This window comes from Notolepis coatsorum (genome assembly GCF_963971535.1).
Source record: "Notolepis coatsorum genome assembly, chromosome: 8".
Taxonomy (NCBI): domain Eukaryota; kingdom Metazoa; phylum Chordata; class Actinopteri; order Aulopiformes; family Paralepididae; genus Notolepis; species Notolepis coatsorum.
The window spans coordinates 143,095,955-143,115,655 of record NC_140172.1 but is presented as its reverse complement, the minus strand read 5'-3'; the positions used below and the strand labels follow the sequence as shown (position 1 = coordinate 143,115,655).

Here is a 19,701-nt window from a genome sequence, read left to right as displayed (position 1 = left end):
CTTACCATGAGCCGGTTGGATCCCCAGGACCATTTCCCAGTTATCGATCGCCATCTGGTAGATCGATATGTCCATTGGCTGAGGATATATTCCCTTACTGCACACTGAAATCCGTGAGAATGTGAGCGGCAATCGGAGCATCAACTACTAACAACAGAACAACAAGCAGCCATGCCTAAAAGTTGCTGTGTTGTTAATTGTTCGGCCAACATTCATTCATTGTTGTTCTGTTGTTAGTAGTTGATGCTCCGATTGCCGCTCACATTCTCACAACACAACACCCCCTCTAATGGAACATTCCAGGGTGGATGTGCGTTGCATCACACTCCGTGGCCAATCTGCGCATGTGCATGGGGAATCGATGCTTAAAAACGGTATTTTTCGCTGCCAATTTAGTTCTGATCGATTAGGAATTCAGGAGATTCAGGCGCATACAAGTCTATTTGATCATGTCTCTAGCACTCCCACAGCCGTAACTGCAATCACTTAATGTCAAGGCTCTCATCCACATTCATTCATTCTCATCCACATTCCTCCCCGATTTCAGAATCCCGGAAGTGTTGCGGTGGTCTATAGGGATCGCTTCAGGTGAGTAGAAAACTACATTGGAAATCCACAAAAAAAAAGACAACTTCTGCCACAGGGAACACTGCATTATCGATACAGCACCCCTAAGAGGATCTGGCCGGTAATGCACTTTGTCGAATTCAAAGAGTAGGGTACATCTGCAGTGCAGCTCGGCTACCTTGAATAGGTTATTAAAATGGAATAAAAGCCAAAACAACCTTCCCACGGAGATATCCGTGGTGGGTCCACAACAGGTGGATTCGAACCACGGATTTATCCGTGCTTCGTCCCCAATGTGTTAACAATTGTGTGTATTGAGTTGTACTGTAATGTACCCATTCTGCAATCTGTTCATTTAAGTTTTCAATCAAGATCGGTTTCGTGCCAGCCCTGTTACACTGTATCCATGTACAATCTGATTTGGTCACTGGTTTTAAAGTAGGGGTGCGACCCTCCTTGCCAGTTAAAGGCGTTTCCTTTATCATGGGGAATTATTTAGCTGGAGGCCATGTGAACTCTGTGCTGGAAGCGTTAGACACAGATTATCTGCCCGATGACCTGTCACAACTCCCCTGGAAAAAAAATAGGAATGTTTTATACAATCTGAATTTTACAATCTGCCTACATTCGCTGCATCTGGTCCCAAATTGATCAAGTCAGAGATCTTTAGTCTGGTCAATCCAATTGTAGGTAAACGGCTCCCCCTTCTGGTAAAATATCACATTACTGGCCTCAACTCAGAAGATGTCTGAGATACATGGAACATATTATGCTTTAGAAATGTCTCTAGTGTTGGTTAAACTAAATACAAGATCAGAAAACGGGCATCTGGCTTGATGATAAATGTACATTTAAATACTATACAGACAATCTTGCCTGTAAATTGCAGCAACACATTGGCTTCTTGTTCTTGTACAGGAGTAGAACCAGCTTCCTGATGATTAGCAGAAATAGGGTAATTGAAGCAGTTTTTCTATCTGTATTAGTATTATAAGTCATGGCTCAAAGATGGCTTTTTTGCAGTCCCAAAATGCGTCTGTTTTCCCTATCTTTTTTCTTCTTGCCTGCCTGCCTGAAGAAAGTCTTGGTCTTCACCTTCACCGTCTCCCACCAGTGTGCACGTGAATTGTACATGTCTTGGAGGGTCTGCCATCTGCTGTACTGCTCCCTGTACTGACTAACTATCGCCCTATCTTCTAATAGGGAGCAGTTTAGTTTCCACAGACCTCTCCCTGCCGTCATGCCCGAAGACAGTGATAGGGTGCAAGTCAGCATAGTGTGGTCGGAAAAGAAAACCGGGGTTTGGATAAAACACAATTAAAATCCCCTCCTACCACTAAAGGAACCCTACCTAGCATGTGGGACTGCAAGTCTCTTAAAATATCATGTCTGTCGTTTTTGTCGTTAAATCCAATAAATGTTAAGTAAGTTAAAAATCCTTCCCCATGTAAGTCAGATGTGCTAAAATTGCCTGTCCATCTCTCACCACAGTGCTGCCCTTCACCAGAACCAAGTAATTTTTTTATTAAAATGCCCACTCCGTCCGCTTTATTTAAGTTTGATCCACTCCACATTGAGGTCCCGGATGGCCACTTCCCCTCCCCAGTTATGGTAATAAAAAATAAAAGAATGGCAGATTACACTCCTGTAATAAAAACACATCTGAATGAAAAGTATTATAAGGATAAAACTGTTTGGGCTCTAACTCCCGACCTCACACTTCTCACATTGAGGGTGGAGATGTTGAGGGTATTGTAATTAAAAACAACATGTATGACATTAAAAGAGAGTTAAAAGTTTAAAAGACTACAGTTAAAACACACTCAGTTCTGTTTGTGTGAAATCAAGCCTTCACCCCTCCATACAGTCGGGGGGGGGGGGTTGCTTTCTCTTTGTCACAGCGCCGTTCCAATGGAGTTGACTGTAGCGCTATATTAAAAAAGGAGACTCTATTGGGTGAACCGGAGGGGAAGACTGCCTTGAATTGCTCCATAGGCGAGCTGTCTGAGAATGTTCGGGCTCTTCCCCTCTTCTGAGAGGCCCTGTCCACACGAACATGGGGTGTTATGTAACCGTGATTTAATGTGCGCAGTTGCACTGTTTGTCCACACACATCCGGGTTTTTGGAACAGTGCAACCGAGTCCAGGGTGAAGTTTTGAGCGCATCCCGGTTGCAGTGGTTGCGTGTGGACATAGTAACCGAGATTATTTCCAGTGTTTACGGCAGAGCTGTCTTTTTCTGGTCTGCATCCCCTTAACAATTGTTTGTATTGAGCCGTATTGTATTGTACCCATTCTGCAATCTGTTAAATAGAGTTTTCATCCATTCATTCTACTAGCGTTAACGTTACTAGTACAACCAATAGCGAGCGATATAACAACATTAACCAGACTGTTATATCAACATTGTTTGTGTCCAGCAAGATAGTCTCCCATGTGTAACATTACTACGCTAATGTACGCTAGCCGCAATGCTAACTATTATAATGGCAAATCCCAATCACGTTAGCACGTAAGCTAACAAAATCGGCGATCTTTTTGTTTATTGCACGTTGTTCTAGCTGCAAACTGTAGAATGTTCGGCTGTGAGCAAGCAGGGATGTTTGTGTTCCAGGCTTCTGTTCAGTTTCCGGTATTAATACTAAACCCTTCTGATTGGTTGAAATGACCTTCATGTTTGAACTTACATCGCCACCTATTGCTTTGGCATTGTACTACATGTACTCGGTAGCAGCTTTTCCAGTTGCGTGAGGACGCGGTTATTTTTTTTAAACCACCCGTATATACGGAGGAATATTTTTTTTTAAACCTCGGTGTCAAAAATACCCGTGATCGTGTGGACTGGGCCTGAGGCTGAGTCAGTCACAGGTATTTTTGACACAGAGGTTTTTAAAATTATTCCAAAAAATAAACCTCTGTCCACACGACTGGTTTAAACTCTGCACAGAGCAATAGGGGGTATCTGCAGAGCCGCAGAGCCAGGCTGGACGGGTATAAGTGGTCTGGACAAGTAGTTGCGAATGGGGGGGGGGGGGGGGGGGGGCGGGGTTCGTCTCGTTTACATAGGTACATTATACATAGACAGTAATGTTACATCTAGACATGTAATAATAGAGTAAACTTGTACCCATACAGTGTTACATCTAGACATACCAGATCTAGTAATAATAGAGTAAACTTAACTTTCGTCTCAGTAACAATGTTCATAAAGTGTTGAGTGCTACAGTGTAGGTTAGTTTATTAGGACAATTCCACCATTGTGGGGCAAGGACTAAGAATAGGCGACTTCTCTTTGATGACCCGACTTCTCTTTGATGACCCTCCCGGAGCTTGGATAGGAGTAGGAATAAACTGTACATATACAGCACTGTTTGAACCTGGCACACAACATACTTCACATGTCATTTTTCTTTTTGTTATTCCACCATTGTGGGGCAAGGACTAAGAATAGGCGACTTCTCTTTGATGACCCGACTTCTCTTTGATGACCCTCCCGGAGCTTGGATAGGAGTAGGAATAAACTGTACATATACAGCACTGTTTGAACCTGGCACACAACATACTTCACATGTAATTTTTCTTTTTGTGGAGACGAAGATGATGAGTACCGGTCTTCTCCTCAGACAGTTTTTCAATACAAGTACGACTCAAGACACAGAACATTAGTATGCAAAATAAAAAATGAACACAGATTTTGAGTGTGAATGAAAACTTTATTGCAACAAGATTGCAGAATGGGTACAATACAGTGCGGCTCAATACACACAATTGTTAAGGGGATGCAGACCAGAGAAAGAAGTTTTGTCTTGTCTTCTCGTACTGAAAACGTGACTGTTAGCACAGAGACGGCTGCAGTTACACACAGGGCCATTTTCGTTTCGTTTTCAGGGTCAGTTTCGCTTTTCAGAACGCAACGTAATGGCAGGCAAGTTGCCCAGTCCACACGAGCGCTGGATTTAATATAACCATGATTGTATGTGCGCAGTTGCACTGTTCGGCCACACACAACCGGGGATTTGCTACACTGCAACCCCGGTCTTTGAAAACCGGAGTCCAGGGTGAAGTTTTGCGGTTTTGTGTGGGCATAGCAACCAAGGTTCCCAGTGTACAGCAGAGCTGTCGCAATTATTTCCCATGTTCACGGCAGACTGTAAAAAACAATAGCAAGTTAGCAACCGAGCGCGGGGTAGAGAGATTAGTGTCTCGTTTACATCAGGGTCATATCGACCCTGTACCCTATCCAACAACAACTGGTAGGCAAATTTCTACAAATAATTACTTTCTATGTAAAACTACTCATCTGTATCACAACAATGGTTATTATCTTCAGCTCAGTTATGTCCTGGACCGAAAGAGGCCTTCGGAAGAAATAATTGTGAAGGAAGGACAAACTTGTTTGACACGGGATGAGTTTTGGAGCCTTGGGTTGAACAGCTATATGGATTCAACTGTGAGTAGTCACATGGTCTAACAGATTAACATTTATTACCGAAGGGAGAGTTTCAGTCATGTTCACTATAATGTCTTAATTGTGATTTCTTGCAGATTGGAAATGCATGCCTGAAGCTCATTGGTGAACTGGCTCTGAAACGTGTATGACCTCTTTTTTAATTACACATTTAAAAGTAACTTTTCATGTTTCATGTTTGTTTTTTCCTCATCAGGACATGGACATTTATATAGAAGACATGTATGTTGTTCCTACCTGGAAGGACCGAAGTATCAACCCGTTAGCTTCATTTCCGGTAAGTGTAATTAATTGATGAAATAAATATAATCATTCAGTTAGTAAATTTAATAAGCATAATGGCACATCCCTACTCTAATGGCAAACTCATGTTTCATAAATATTAGGCTGACATGAAGATGAAACATGCAATAGTCTTTCCAGCCTGGACCGAAAACCACTTTGTGCTATGTGTAAGTGAAATTAGTAATGCGTGTCTTATAAACTTAATCTGTTTATAAGGAATTATAAACTAAAAGGCTTTGATAGCTATTAACTAAACATTCTATCGGAGCAGATTCTGCCGTTTGGGTGAGAGGGGCACATGGCCGCCGTCCTGGGAGAATAGCAGAATCCACGTTGGGTGAGGGGCACACGTCCGCCGTCCTGGGGGCACACGTCCGCCGTCCTTGGAGAATAGCACAATCCACGTTGGGTGACAGGGGCACACGTCCACCGTCCTTGGAGAATAGCAGAATCCACGTTGGGTGAGAGGGGCACACATCCACCGTCCTTGGAGAATAGCAGAATCCACGTTGGGTGAGAGGGGCACACGTCCACCGTCCTTGGAGAATAGCAGAATCCACGTTGGGTGAGAGGGGCACATGTGCCCCAGTCTATTTTCAGGACGACGGGCATCAAAACGCAGTGTTTGACTTCTTGTCAAACATCCTGGCCAGCACAGTCTCATCTGTACCCATCCTGGATAATGTAGCCTATATCCTTGAGGTCTTGCTGCCTGAGGTGAATTTGTATGATATTTTTACTTTTCACTATGTATGAAACAAGCCTTTGTTGAGAGATTTCAATTCTAATGTGTGCAGTTATTGAAAAATAATGCATGATCCAGGGGCTCATTTACTTCTGTCTCATGGGGTAAACTGTAATCTTCTCTCTCCATGACAGGCCACTATAAGCGCTATTGCAGCAGTCAATGAGGTCACCAGTAAGAGGGCTGAAGAAATCTTCTGGACCCCAGATGTCGACAAAAGGCATGCCAACATTATCCTAATCATCAGATTCGTTTTTATTATCTGAAACATTTTCTCTTTTAAATGTCTTGTTTTGAATTTATTGTCACAGTATGTGTTGTTCTGGTCATATCGCTATTAGACCTAACTATGTATAGTGGTACAGTGTAGAATTACCAGAATATTGCATTGTCAACCTTTTTTTACATTTTCTATATGTTATGCTTTTTCATATTAGTGAGCGGGAGGCATTCGATGACAGAATCGACCGTGAAAGGAAGAAGCAGCGCTGAACTCGGCTGCAAGGGTCCTCACACACACCAAACCCTGGCAGCACATCACCCCCACCCTGCAAAAACTCCACTGGCTCCCCATCAACTACCGAATCCCCTACAAGAGCCTCCTCCTCCGCAATCATTAGAGTTTTTTTTTTTATTATCTTTCCCCCCCCTCCTTTTTCCGATTTTTCTCCCATCCCACTGTTAGTCGTTATGCCAATTCCCAACCCCCTTTCTGGTTGTTGTGCGCCCCCCCCCCCCACTCCCACTGTTGGTCCGAGAGGCCGGAGACTGTCTCATGCTTTCCTCCGACGCATGTGCGGCCAGCCTGGCAGCGCAGATTCTCACTGGGAGAGTAACGTGTGGAAGGTCGCACTACCTCTCTCATTGTACTGTACTTGTCTAATAGCCCTTCAAGAGCAACGGGTACAGGGTCGATATGACCCTGATGTAAACGAGACACTAATCTCTCTACCCCGCGCTCGGTTGCTAACTTGCTATTGTTTTTTACAGTCTGCCGTGAACATGGGAAATAATTGCGACAGCTCTGCTGTACACTGGGAACCTTGGTTGCTATGCCCACACAAAACCGCAAAACTTCACCCTGGACTCCGGTTTTCAAAGACCGGGGTTGCAGTGTAGCAAATCCCCGGTTGTGTGTGGCCGAACAGTGCAACTGCGCACATACAATCATGGTTATATTAAATCCAGCGCTCGTGTGGACTGGGCAACTTGCCTGCCATTACGTTGCGTTCTGAAAAGCGAAACTGACCCTGAAAACGAAACGAAAATGGCCCTGTGTGTAACTGCAGCCGTCTCTGTGCTAACAGTCACGTTTTCAGTACGAGAAGACAAGACAAAACTTCTTTCTCTGGTCTGCATCCCCTTAACAATTGTGTGTATTGAGCCGTACTGTATTGTACCCATTCTGCAATCTTGTTGCAATAAAGTTTTCATTCACACTCAAAATCTGTGTTCATTTTTTATTTTGCATACTAATGTTCTGTGTCTTGAGTCGTACTTGTATTGAAAAACTGTCTGAGGAGAAGACCGGTACTCATCATCTTCGCCTCCACAAAAAGAAAAATGACATGTGAAGTATGTTGTGTGCCAGGTTCAAACAGTGCTGTATATGTACAGTTTATTCCTACTCCTATCCAAGCTCCGGGAGGGTCATCAAAGAGAAGTCGGGTCATCAAAGAGAAGTCGCCTATTCTTAGTCCTTGCCCCACAATGGTGGAATAACAAAAAGAAAAATGACATGTGAAGTATGTTGTGTGCCAGGTTCAAACAGTGCTGTATATGTACAGTTTATTCCTACTCCTATCCAAGCTCCGGGAGGGTCATCAAAGAGAAGTCGGGTCATCAAAGAGAAGTCGCCTATTCTTAGTCCTTGCCCCACAATGGTGGAATTGTCCTAATAAACTAACCTACACTGTAGCACTCAACACTTTATGAACATTGTTACTGAGACGAAAGTTAAGTTTACTCTATTATTACTAGATCTGGTATGTCTAGATGTAACACTGTATGGGTACAAGTTTACTCTATTATTACATGTCTAGATGTAACATTACTGTCTATGTATAATGTACCTATGTAAACGAGACGAACCCCGCCCCCCCCCCCCCCCCCCCCCCCCCCCCATTCGCAACTACTTGTCCAGACCACTTATACCCGTCCAGCCTGGCTCTGCGGCTCTGCAGATACCCCCTACTCAGAGTGATGTAATGTACATGTAGTACAATGCCAAAGCAGTAGGCGGCGATGTAGTTCAAACATGAAGACCATTTTCAACCAATCAGAAGGGTTGAACGTGTCACTACACATCCTGCTCAAAAAAGAAACCCGCCATCTTTGAATTACCTCGCGTGAACCATTAGCAACATAGCATTTTATTTGCAGCAAGAAACAAAGTGCAATAAAAGTGCAGTAAACAAAAAAGGATACATTCACTGTGTTTTGCCTCATTTGTTGATAAAACAAAACCAACATCTGTTTGTATCACAAACAGTACTGTATTTGCAAATCTGATATGTCATAAATGTATAGATGTAGCAGTACTGTCTATCTGTATGTCATGTATGTCATATATGTTATGATGAATTGAAAATGGGGGACCCTGGTGGAAACAAGACGAAAGTCTTTCTCTGGTCTGCATCCCCTTAACAATTGTATGTATTGAGATGTACTGTACTGTACCCATTCTGCAATCTGTTAATAAACTTTTCAATCAATCAATCAAAACACAATTTACCACCAAGAGCTAGTCTCACAAAAAGATCTCTGATGTTGTTAGCTACATGCTAATGTGATTGGCATTTTCAATTATAATAGTTAGCATTGAGGCTAGCGTAGATTAGCACAGTAACGTTAACGCCAGTAGAATAAATGGATGAAAACGTTATTTAACAGATTACAGAATGTACAATACAATACGGCTCAATACAAACAATTGTTAAGGGGATGCAGACTGTTGTAGTTTGGACTGGGTTCCTTATAACAATAACTTGACAACACATGAGCTTAGTTGGTAGCCGCAGCTACTTGGGACAGCTCTGCTGTAAACACTGGAAATAACCTCGGTTACTGTCCACACGCAACCAATGCAACCGGGATGCGCCCAAAACTCCACCCTCGACTCCGGTTTTCAAAGACCACGGTTGCAGTGTTCCAAAAACCCGGTTGCGTGTGGATGAACAGTGCAACCACGCACATTAAGGCTCGGTTACATAACACCCCGCATTGGTGTGGACAGGGCCTCAGAGCGGGACAGTTCAGATGCAGTTATCTTACGGCTGGGCGGGGGAAGGGGGGGGAGGTGTCGCTGGACTGTCCCTCATCCTGTCCCTCATCTACTGTCTCCAGGCCGGGTCCCTGTTGTCTCTGACCCTGAACTTTAAAACAATGTTTGAAAGAAAACTAACCAAAGAAAAGGTGTAATATTTAAGATTTCGTTTCTACAAAGGGTATAGAAATGAAATATATACAGATAATGATATAACATGACATAAAGCCAACAAACTACAAGAACAACGTAAACATAGCCTAATAAAATGACTACATTTCTGACACACCATTCACCACGGACCACGAGAGCAGCTCGTGGCGATGTCCTGACTATAGTGCTCTCCTGGGCAGCTTGGTGTAAACTCCTCATCTTTTGCTTGCAGTAGTGTGTTGGGGTGAATTGCCTCAAACATGTTCACAGTTGCATTTAAACTGGTGAATCTTTGGGACAGTTGCTGGATGATTATATCGAGACATGCATTGAAACGTTCACCCGAAAGTTTCTCTCTGCGTCAGTGAGGCGGCTGTCTTCAGAAAGTTCATCAAAGTGACGCTTAACTTTCCTGGCCCTGCGTTGTTTCAAACTGTGTTTGACTTCCCCATTTAGTAGCCAGGGAAAGAGTAGCGGACTTCGCCTCATCAAATTGTCCCCTATAGGCTACTCCACCAAAACACTGATGGCATTTTGCAGTAGAGTAGATGCTTTGAGAATATCTGCGTCTTTTGCAACAAGCGCATCATGGCGAGATGACCAGCGAGTGGGACATACCCGTTTTAATGTGATACTACACGAAGTAACAACAACCATATCAACATTTACCACAAACTCACGTTTTCTTGTTGACAGACTATCCTACCTAATTAATTTAAACCTAAAACCTAACCACAATAAAGAAATTAACTCACTCCTACCCCAACAATTCTGTGGCCTTACACCTTAAGATGTAAGCCTGTGTCCACAAGAAATTCCATGACAGCTTTCACCACTGCCCTTCGCTGTTCCTCCTTCGCTGTTTCCTGCCTACTGCAATACTCACACCTACCCGTCTCATGCTTGCCCATTATCCTAAGTGTACTATTTAGCCCTGTGTGTCCTAATCTCATTCTTGATACAATCACTTCTTCCCTCGTACCCTATACCCCCACTTCTCATCTTCCCTACTGCCCTCTGGATATTATAAAACTGCCTACTTTTACTTCCTCTATCCCACTCCTCCTGCCACTTCTTTTTCATTTCATATTTAACTACACTCTTAACTTCTGCCTTGCTGTACCTCACATCCATACTTACTTCCAGTGATGACCCTATGAAACCAATGCTCCGATACAAGCGTCAAACTCGAAACTACATTTCCCCCAAACCCTGCTTCAAAGCCTGCTTTGCTACGGCAAAAGTCACGTGACCTATGACGTCCGAACCAGTAAGTGTATCGTTCGCTCAGTGAATCATGTGACTGGGTTCGACACAGCGAGAATGTTTCGTAACGCGAGACTTTGTTTGCGCGGCATTCAACTCTACATAAACGCCCCAAACATTTCACTCCATCTGTGCGTTTAGTTTTTGTAGTGTAGGAGTGGTAGTTGTTTTTGAGAGTTGCTATTGAGAGTTGTTTTTTGATCTCCATCTGTGCGTTTTTGTATTTGTAGTGTAGGAGTGGTAGTTGTTTTTGATAGTTGTTTTTGATAGTTGCTATTGAGAGTTGTTTTTTGATCAGATGGAGCCAGCTAGGAAGAGAAGCCGTTCTCAAATGTGGGAACACTTTGATCTGATCAGTCCTAGTAAGGTATGTGCATTGTACGTAAGGGATAATATCTATAGCTATGACTCCGAGGTCATTGTCGCAAAATAATTGACCGACACGGAGTTTAAAATACCGAGCCGCCTCGGCGAGCGGGCGAGGTGTTTTAAACGTCAGTGAAGGTCAATTATTTTGCGATGATGACAGAGTATAGCTATACATTATCCCGCTTATTACATGGCTAACTTACTAACAATATACCTAATTCATTTGACAAATCGCAGTTCTGTCGGCTCAAATAAAGTGATTATTATTATCGCGGGCAGCCCGGCAGGTGTGTCTGATTGGCTGCACTGAAACAGTGTGTGTCAGTGGGGCTTGATTACTCTAGCTGCGAAAAACAATAATCACAGGTGGTTATCGAAAAATAATTCACCGCTGTCGGGGGCTATTGACTAATCACAAGCAAGCATTTCGGCGAATGTGAAAACGCCATGTAATAATCCTTAATAATGTGTAATTCTGAGAGTGTACAAATAAGAGTAGCATTCGATTTCTATATGATTAGATATGTGTTGTGTAGCCTATTTATTATGCTTTGTAGAGACTAAATAATTAGTTTGGATGCATTTGTCTACAGGTCAAGTGCTTGCTGTGTCAACACGAATTGGCCTATAATAACAATACGTCCTCAATGTTGAGGCACTTCAGAGCCAAGCATGAGAAGGAGAACCAGCAGGACTCAGATCAAGGTAGGTTTTATTGACTGTACATACAAACATTACACACATTAACTCATTATCATTCATTAAACACACTATACAAATGCAATATGATATAATAGTATCGTTCATCACACCACACAGACGCATCAGCTCAACCACAACACACTGCACCAAATGTAGAAAATCCACCCTCCACAGGTAATATTATTATAACTATATTATTATTGATGTACAGGACTAAATAAGTAAAAAATATGATACAAATTGAAACCTTTAAGTACTAAATAAATACTGTTGTGTTTCTCTTTCAGCCTTTAACCTGTGGAAAACTATGGACCAAGATGCTGCGACTGCGAGAAGGTCACGAAATGCCACAGCAGATGCCACTGTAGAGGTCCAGAGATACAACACTGATCCTCCCCTGGAAAGATCTGAAGATCCACTTTTGTACTGGCGCAACCACAAGCATGTGTACCCTCATTTGTTCAGACTGGCAAAACGCTATCTTTGTATTCCAGCCTCATCTGTTCCATGTGAACGTGTTTTCTCAAAAGCTGGAGAAGTGGTCAGCAAGAAAAGAAACCGTCTCAAACCAAAAACTGTTGAGAAAATTCTATTCCTCAATAAAAATCTTTGAATAACAAGTTTATTAACAGAAGTTTATTAACAGATTGCAGAATGGGTGCAGAATGGGTACAGTACAGCTCAATACATACAATTGTTAAGGGGATGCAGACCAGAGAAAGACTTTCGTCTTGTTTACATCAGGGTCCCCCAGAGTCCCATAATCACACCCTGTCCTAGTTACACAAGCACAGCCATCATCATTATCCTGCACATCCCGTTTTCCAAGCACACCCTCTCTGTCCCAACTACATATATTTACACTATCAATCATACAATTAATCTCTATCCCCAGAAGGAAATAATTCAAAGTAAAAACCTGTGTAGGGAAGAGAAAGGTGTGTTGCATGCCAGCCTCTTTATACTCTGTTCCATTGGGAACACCTGTTATGGTCAGATCAATTAAGTGTGAGTGCGTAACAATTACAAAACAATCAATTCTAAACATTGCTTTTTTCAGTGCCATCTGCTGGCGAAATGGGAGACTGCAAAGCAAACCTGTTTTGCAGTCTCCTAACCTGTTTTGCAGTCTCCTATTTCGCCAGGAGATGGCACTGAAACGAACATTTGAATGAATGAACCCATGTTCAATACATTTGGTGAAGTGGTTCAATACTGGTTCAGTGCTTCATTTGGCCATCATTACTTACTTCTACTCTACTAGCTGCTGGCTGCTTCCTTAGCAAATGTATCCGCCAGTTCGTTCCCCTCCACCCCTATGTGCTACGCTGGAACACACTACTAGCTAGTTAGCTGATTAGCGTGCTATGTTTTTACGCGCACGAGTGTGACGTCACGTGTGCGCCCGAGCTGGTCTTCTTCTTCTTCTTCTTCTTCTTCTTCTTCTTCTTCTTCTTCTTCTTCTTCTTCTTCTTCTTCTTCTTCTTCTTCTTCTTCTTCTTCTTCTTCTTCTTCTTCTTCTTCAGTATGATACCAGAAGAGCAATAGGGTCCCTACTCCAGAAGAGGGCAGTAAGCATATATAGATATCTATGGCAGTAAGGGCAGTAATCCAACGCCAAATCAAGCGTTCCACACAACCGGTAATCAAATAAAAAGAAGAAGAAGCCCGGGCGCACACGTGACGTCACACTCGTGTGCGTAAAACATAGCACGCTAATGGTTTTAGCTTCGAAGCTAACTAGCTAGTAGTAGCTCCGTTGATGCTTTGAAAAAGTCTTGAAAGTACAAACACTGAGCCAACGATCGACTGAGATGCAGCTGCTGAGAAAGAACCATAGAAGAGCATGAAGGAGATTGATCAACAACTGGATGGTCTGAAGCCTGAGATGAAGACACACAAAACAGGTTTGTGATCTCAAGTTAATTAGCCCCTTTCGTGACTTTCGGTTTGCAAGCCTGTGGCTTTTGTGACCGGAGTCACTTGCCCACCCGCCCCGATCACCCAGTAGAGAAACGACCAAGCGCCGTCAAGGGGCTCGCGGTGTGTCAAGAATACATCAGATCTGAATTTCAAAGATACCCAGCGTACAATATGGGTCCAACACAGCTCCACGATGGGGTCTGGAAGCTCGCAGTTGCCAATAAACAGTTTAAAACATTGTTACTCGACGAGTGGTATTTACAGACCGAACGTCCATCTCCGCCGTTGGTGTCACAGCGCATGCGCACCATGCCGCGTTCACGTTACTGGGAAGAAGCGGAAGAACCAGCTTCCGACTGGGAAAAACCATTCACGTCAACCTCCTAGTGGTAATTCCTACTAGGACATATGGGATTCTTTTATAGACCCCATATCTCCCACTTCGCGTCACGAATTGCGGAAGTATGGATGTGGGCGTTTCATCCATAGATATATATAGAGTCAAAGCGTGAAGGCTTCCTAGTTGTAGCAACGAGATGTCCTCTGGTTCTTCCGCTTCTTCCCAGTAACGTGAACGCGGCATGGTGCGCATGCGCTGTGACACCAACGGCGGAGATGGACGTTCGGTCTGTAAATACCACTCGTCGAGTAACAATGTTTTAAACTGTTTATTGGCAACTGCGAGCTTCCAGACCCCATCGTGGAGCTGTGTTGGACCCATATTGTACGCTGGGTATCTTTGAAATTCAGATCTGATGTATTCTTGACACACCGCGAGCCCCTTGACGGCGCTTGGTCGTTTCTCTACTGGGTGATCGGGGCGGGTGGGCAAGTGACTCCGGTCACAAAAGCCACAGGCTTGCAAACCGAAAGTCACGAAAGGGGCTACCCACTCCACTGACACATGCCTTCTCTATTTGAACGACCACATCAAACAAGAGGTGGACGCGGGCAAATACTGCGGCATGGTCATGATGGACCTACAAAAGGCCTTTGACACTGTATCACACCATTCTGATTGACAAGCTAAAAGCAATTGGTTTTGATAGTCTATCAGTGAGCTGGATACAATCCTACCTGGAGGGGAGAGAACAGGTGGTGGAGGTAAACGGTACGCGTGAATACTTTCGGCAAGCAACAAGCCCTTCCGCGTCGCTCTGATTGGCCGAGCATGCGGCGACCAGTCCCTCAGCCAGGCAGGAATACTAAACAACGCTTAACGCAATTTATACAAATGGAAGTATTGATTTCGCCGTAACGAATAATTAAAAAAATATACCGTTAACTGGAATATGTTGTTTCTTTACACATATGTTGGATTATGTAATTGGTTTGTCATGACAAACCAATAAAAAATCGTGAATTAACCTGCTACAACAACACACAGTAACTACATGCATCATTGTTTACAATGAACGGTGGGGCTAATCGAAAGGACTGGACACGGACAAGTTAAACTAACCTAAAGTTAGTTGTTCACCAACAATCTACAGACACAAACAAACACAGAACCGGACTGTTATATTAAATTAATTGATTGCTGTTTAACTTGTCCGTGTCCAGTCCTTTCGATTGGAAGGGCTTGTTGCTTGCCGAAAGTATTCACGCAAACGGTACCCTATCCCCCCCCTCCCAGTGAGCTGTAGTGTTCCACAAGGAAGCATACTAGGACCGCTACTGTTCCTAATTTATGCAAATGACATGTCGTCAGCTTGTGCCTGCAACTTGTTCCTGTTTGCGGATGACTCAGCCCTGCTGGTCTCTGACAAGAACAAGTTACAGGTTGAAAAAACCCTCAGCTCGGAACTAGGCAAAATCTGCATATGGCTCGCCGATAACAAACTATCATTACACATGGGCAAAACAGAGTCCATTTTCTTCGGTTCAAATAACAAACTCGGCAAGACGAACGGCTTCTCAGTTACAGTGGGTGACAATATTGTCACAAGGAAAGATGAAATTACCTACCTGGGTTCCATCCTAGAGGCTAATCTTTCCTGTGACAAAATGGCATCCAATGTAATAAAAAAAGTCAACCAACGAACTCGATTCTTGTACCGGATCTCCTCTCTGGTAAACAAGAATACCCTGAAGACTCTGGCAGGAGCACTCATTCAAGGGTACTACGACTATGCTTGCACCTCATGGTACCAAAGCACCTCAAAGGCACTAAAAACCAAATTACAAACATCGCAAAACAAACTAGTCAGACTACTGCTTGACCTGACTCCTAGAACCCACCTCACCCCTACCCACTTTGACAACCTAGGGTGGCTTAGAGTAGACAACAGAGTACAGCAACTTGCAATGGGCCTGGTCTACAAGATACACTACACGACCAAGGTACCCATGTACATGTCAAAATACTTCCCAAAGGTCAGTGAATACCACGATCACAACACCAGAGGGAGCTCCACAAATCATGTTAAACCCAGATTCGGCTCAAACAAGGGACTAAACACGTTTCGCAATTATGCCACATCAATGTGGAACGCCCTACCCAAAGCTGTAAAGGAATGTGAATCACTACCCACTTTCAAAAACACTCTCAAAGAACACCTACGGGAGACTGCAATTCGAAACTGGCCCCTACAAATGTCCTAACCCAGTTGTACAGTAAATGACCAAGTATGGCTTTGTCAGTACTATTCCAATGTACAGTGTGCAGTGTCCCCCACCTACCCACCCCCCCCACCCAATCCCACCCCACCTACCCAACCTCCTCCAATGTACAGTTTCTACGTCAAATGTATATACTCTTTTCACAAACAGTACTGTATTTGCAAATCTGGTATGTAAATGTATAGATGTAGCAGTACTGTCTATCTGTATGTCGTGTGTCATATATGTTATGATGAATTGAAAATGGGGGACCCTGAGGTAAACAAGACGAAAGTCTTTCTCTGGTCTGCATCCCCTTAACAATTGTATGTATTGAGCTGTACTGTACTGTACCCATTCTGCAATCTGTTAATACAATTTTCAATCAATCAATCAAACCCCATTTTCAATTAATCATAACGTAAGGTTATCCTATAACCCTAGTTATATGATACTGGCTGAGCGTCCCGCTCTGCCTACTGAGATATAACTCATCATCTCTAGCATCTAGTGTGCTCCAGGAAACAAAACAAATGCACCCACTTGCACGTGACCACGCCACTCCCATGCGCCCTATATTACGCCGGAAGTGGTCACGCCTCACCCTTCCCAGTTCGATTTCCAAAAGCGGAAAACATCCAAGGGACCTCGGGGCGCTAAGAGCGGGACGCTCAGCCAGTATCATATAACTAGGGTTATAGGATAACCTTACGTTATATATCAACTGGCTATCGCGTCCCGCTCTGCCTACTGAGATAAGGGCAGAGCAGACGCGTTGCCCGGACAAATGCACCCCCTGAGGGCCCGTAAGCCCCAGCCAGGGAGGAGGGGAGTCCCGTCCACCCGCCCGTCCTAACGAAGGGGGGGAGGCAGTCAACTCCACCAAAGTGCGAAAAGTGGAGGAACCAGGCACCCCTGAACGCACAGTGCAAGCGGGACCACATGTGACACAGCACCCCGCGGTCCACACTCACACACTCCCGCTAGCCCACCTGATGGCGGGATGCAGGAGAGGTCCCGGACCTCAGGACTGCCTGGGAGACAGAACCCCCAGTCACGTCCATGAGGTAAAACTTAACAAAAGGACCCGGGGAGGACCAGGAGGCCGCAGCACAAATGTCCTCCACTGAGGCCCCCCCTAACGGGGTAGCAGAGGCCGCCACACTAAATAAGAACGATATTTAATAAAGGAAGATAACAATATACAAACAAGTCTCGGACGACTGCAGGTGTATTTACAAATAGCGTCTCAGCTTCCTGTTCCGGTCGCTGCACTACTGTGCAGGGCCGTCTATTATAGAGGCCAGGGTTTCCGTTAGAAAGAATTGTTGCCGGCCTCAGTGTCCGGTAGATTGCAATCTACCGGTCAAATGAGAGAAATTCCGGTCAGAGTTTATTGAGCTTAAAAACAATTGATAGGCAAAAGAATGACAACAAAACAAAAGAATGACATCATCAAGGCATGTAGATTTATAATATTTTTACTTAAAACTAGGCTACTTTTGCGTATACAGTCATATATTCCAAATAAAATAAGTCCAGAGACTCCGTGCTGCTGCCGACTTTAAATCAAATAGGCGTCTGGGCAGTCGCCCGACATTAATAAACAGCAGTCTGTTATAATCACATTTTTATGAGCTAACGAATTCCGTTATATTGGACATTTGTATTAATTATATCAAGCGAAGAACTGAGAAATTTGGCAGAGAGAGACAGCAACATTATCGTGGGTTTGCGTGATGACTCTCTCCACCTCCCAACGACTTATTTGCGAGAGTGTCGATGCAGAGCAGCAGATTCAGCTGTTTTTTGGCTCTATCTGGCGACCGCTCAGCAGCGCCCCCCACCCAACAGCTGAATTGCCAATGGCTGAATTGGAGTACTGCACTGTGCCGCTGCTGCTCCGGCTCTGCAGCTTCACATGCACTCGCAATCCCAGCACTAAGCTCTCGCTGACAACGTCATTGTCATTATTAGAAGCAACGATGAAACAAATGTAATGATTGTTTCGTTCATCGCATAGGCTATTTAATTTTAGCCTATTTTAATACAATTCAAATAATCAAATTGTGCTTAGAGGGAATTATTTTCACCGGACATTAAGACCGGAGAGATTAAATATGTCGGACTTCAACAGATTTTGCCGGTCAAATACCGGTAATTACCGGCTAACGGAAACGCTGATAGAGGCGCTGTCTAGATATTCTCTATCTCCCCCAGAGTCTTTAACATACTGTGTAAAGGCTGAGATTTTTTTATAAACGAACATGTGGACAAATGCCTGTATAACCCACACCCAGGTTATGTGACTATAAATCATGTGTCCATTATGTGACTAGCCCATGGAATAGTCCCTGTGCCAGGCAGGCGCTCCGGTTGCCCTGGTGGATCGGCGTAATACCGCCCTAGGTGCAGGGGACGACACAGTGGGCCCCGGTGGGGGATCGGCTCCCGGGTCCAAAGGGACCGGTGGTGACGCCCGAAGGATCGTGTGCGAAGCAGGCGGCGTCCCATGCCGGGGTTGGCTCGCCAACGTGAGTACCGGTGGCGATGTGGGGGACACAGGGTCGCAGTAGGGGTCAGGCAGACGTGGTGTCACAACGAGTGCGGGTGGTACGGTGACACGGGTCGCCAGGTCGTCGTAAATTGATCGAGGAGGCGGAAGGTTGTTGCGAACAGGGCTGAACTTGCGTAGGAACCTCCTGTTCCGAAGTGTGACTCTGCCCGAGCCGTCGATCTTGACCACGTATTGGTCATGCTGGCGTACCTCCACAACACTGCCTGTCCTGTCCCATTTGTTGGGGTAGGGCCCTGTCTGGTTCTGTACACGACTGCACGCGTGTGCACATCCGTGCATCCTTTGAGGTGCTTTTGTACCATGAGCAAGCATAGTCGTAGTACCCTTGAATGAGTGCTCCTGCCAGAGTCTTCAGGGTATTCTTGTTTACCAGAGAGGAGATCCGGTACAAGAATCTAGTTCGTTGGTTGACTTTTTTGATTACATTGGATGCCATTTTGTCACAGGAAAGATTTGCCTCTAGGATGGAACACAGGTATGTAATTTCATCTTTCCATGTGACAATATTGTCTTGTCACCCACTGTAACTGAGAAGCCGTCGGTCTTGCTGAGTTTGTTATTTGAACCGAAGAGAATGGACTCTGTTTTACCCAGGTGTAATGATAGTTTGTTATCAGTGAGCCAGGTACAGATTCTGCCGAGTTCCGAGCTGAGGGTTTTTTCAACCTGTAACTTGTTCTTGTCATAGACCAGCAGGGCTGAGTCATCCGTGAACAGGAACAAGTTGCAGTCACAAGCTGACGACATGTCATTTGCATAAATTAGGAACAGTAACGGTC

The 19,701-nt window shown here is 44.3% G+C and overlaps 1 long non-coding RNA gene across 1 annotated transcript; it reads left to right on the top strand.

The window, feature by feature from the left end:
• The first annotated feature begins 4,896 nt into the window (after positions 1-4,896).
• Positions 4,897-5,313, top strand: LOC311233065. Its single transcript, XR_014620004.1, has 3 exons — positions 4,897-5,017; positions 5,113-5,160; positions 5,232-5,313. It is a non-coding gene; the product is annotated as an uncharacterized lncRNA (long non-coding RNA).
• The last annotated feature ends 14,388 nt before the right edge of the window (positions 5,314-19,701 follow it).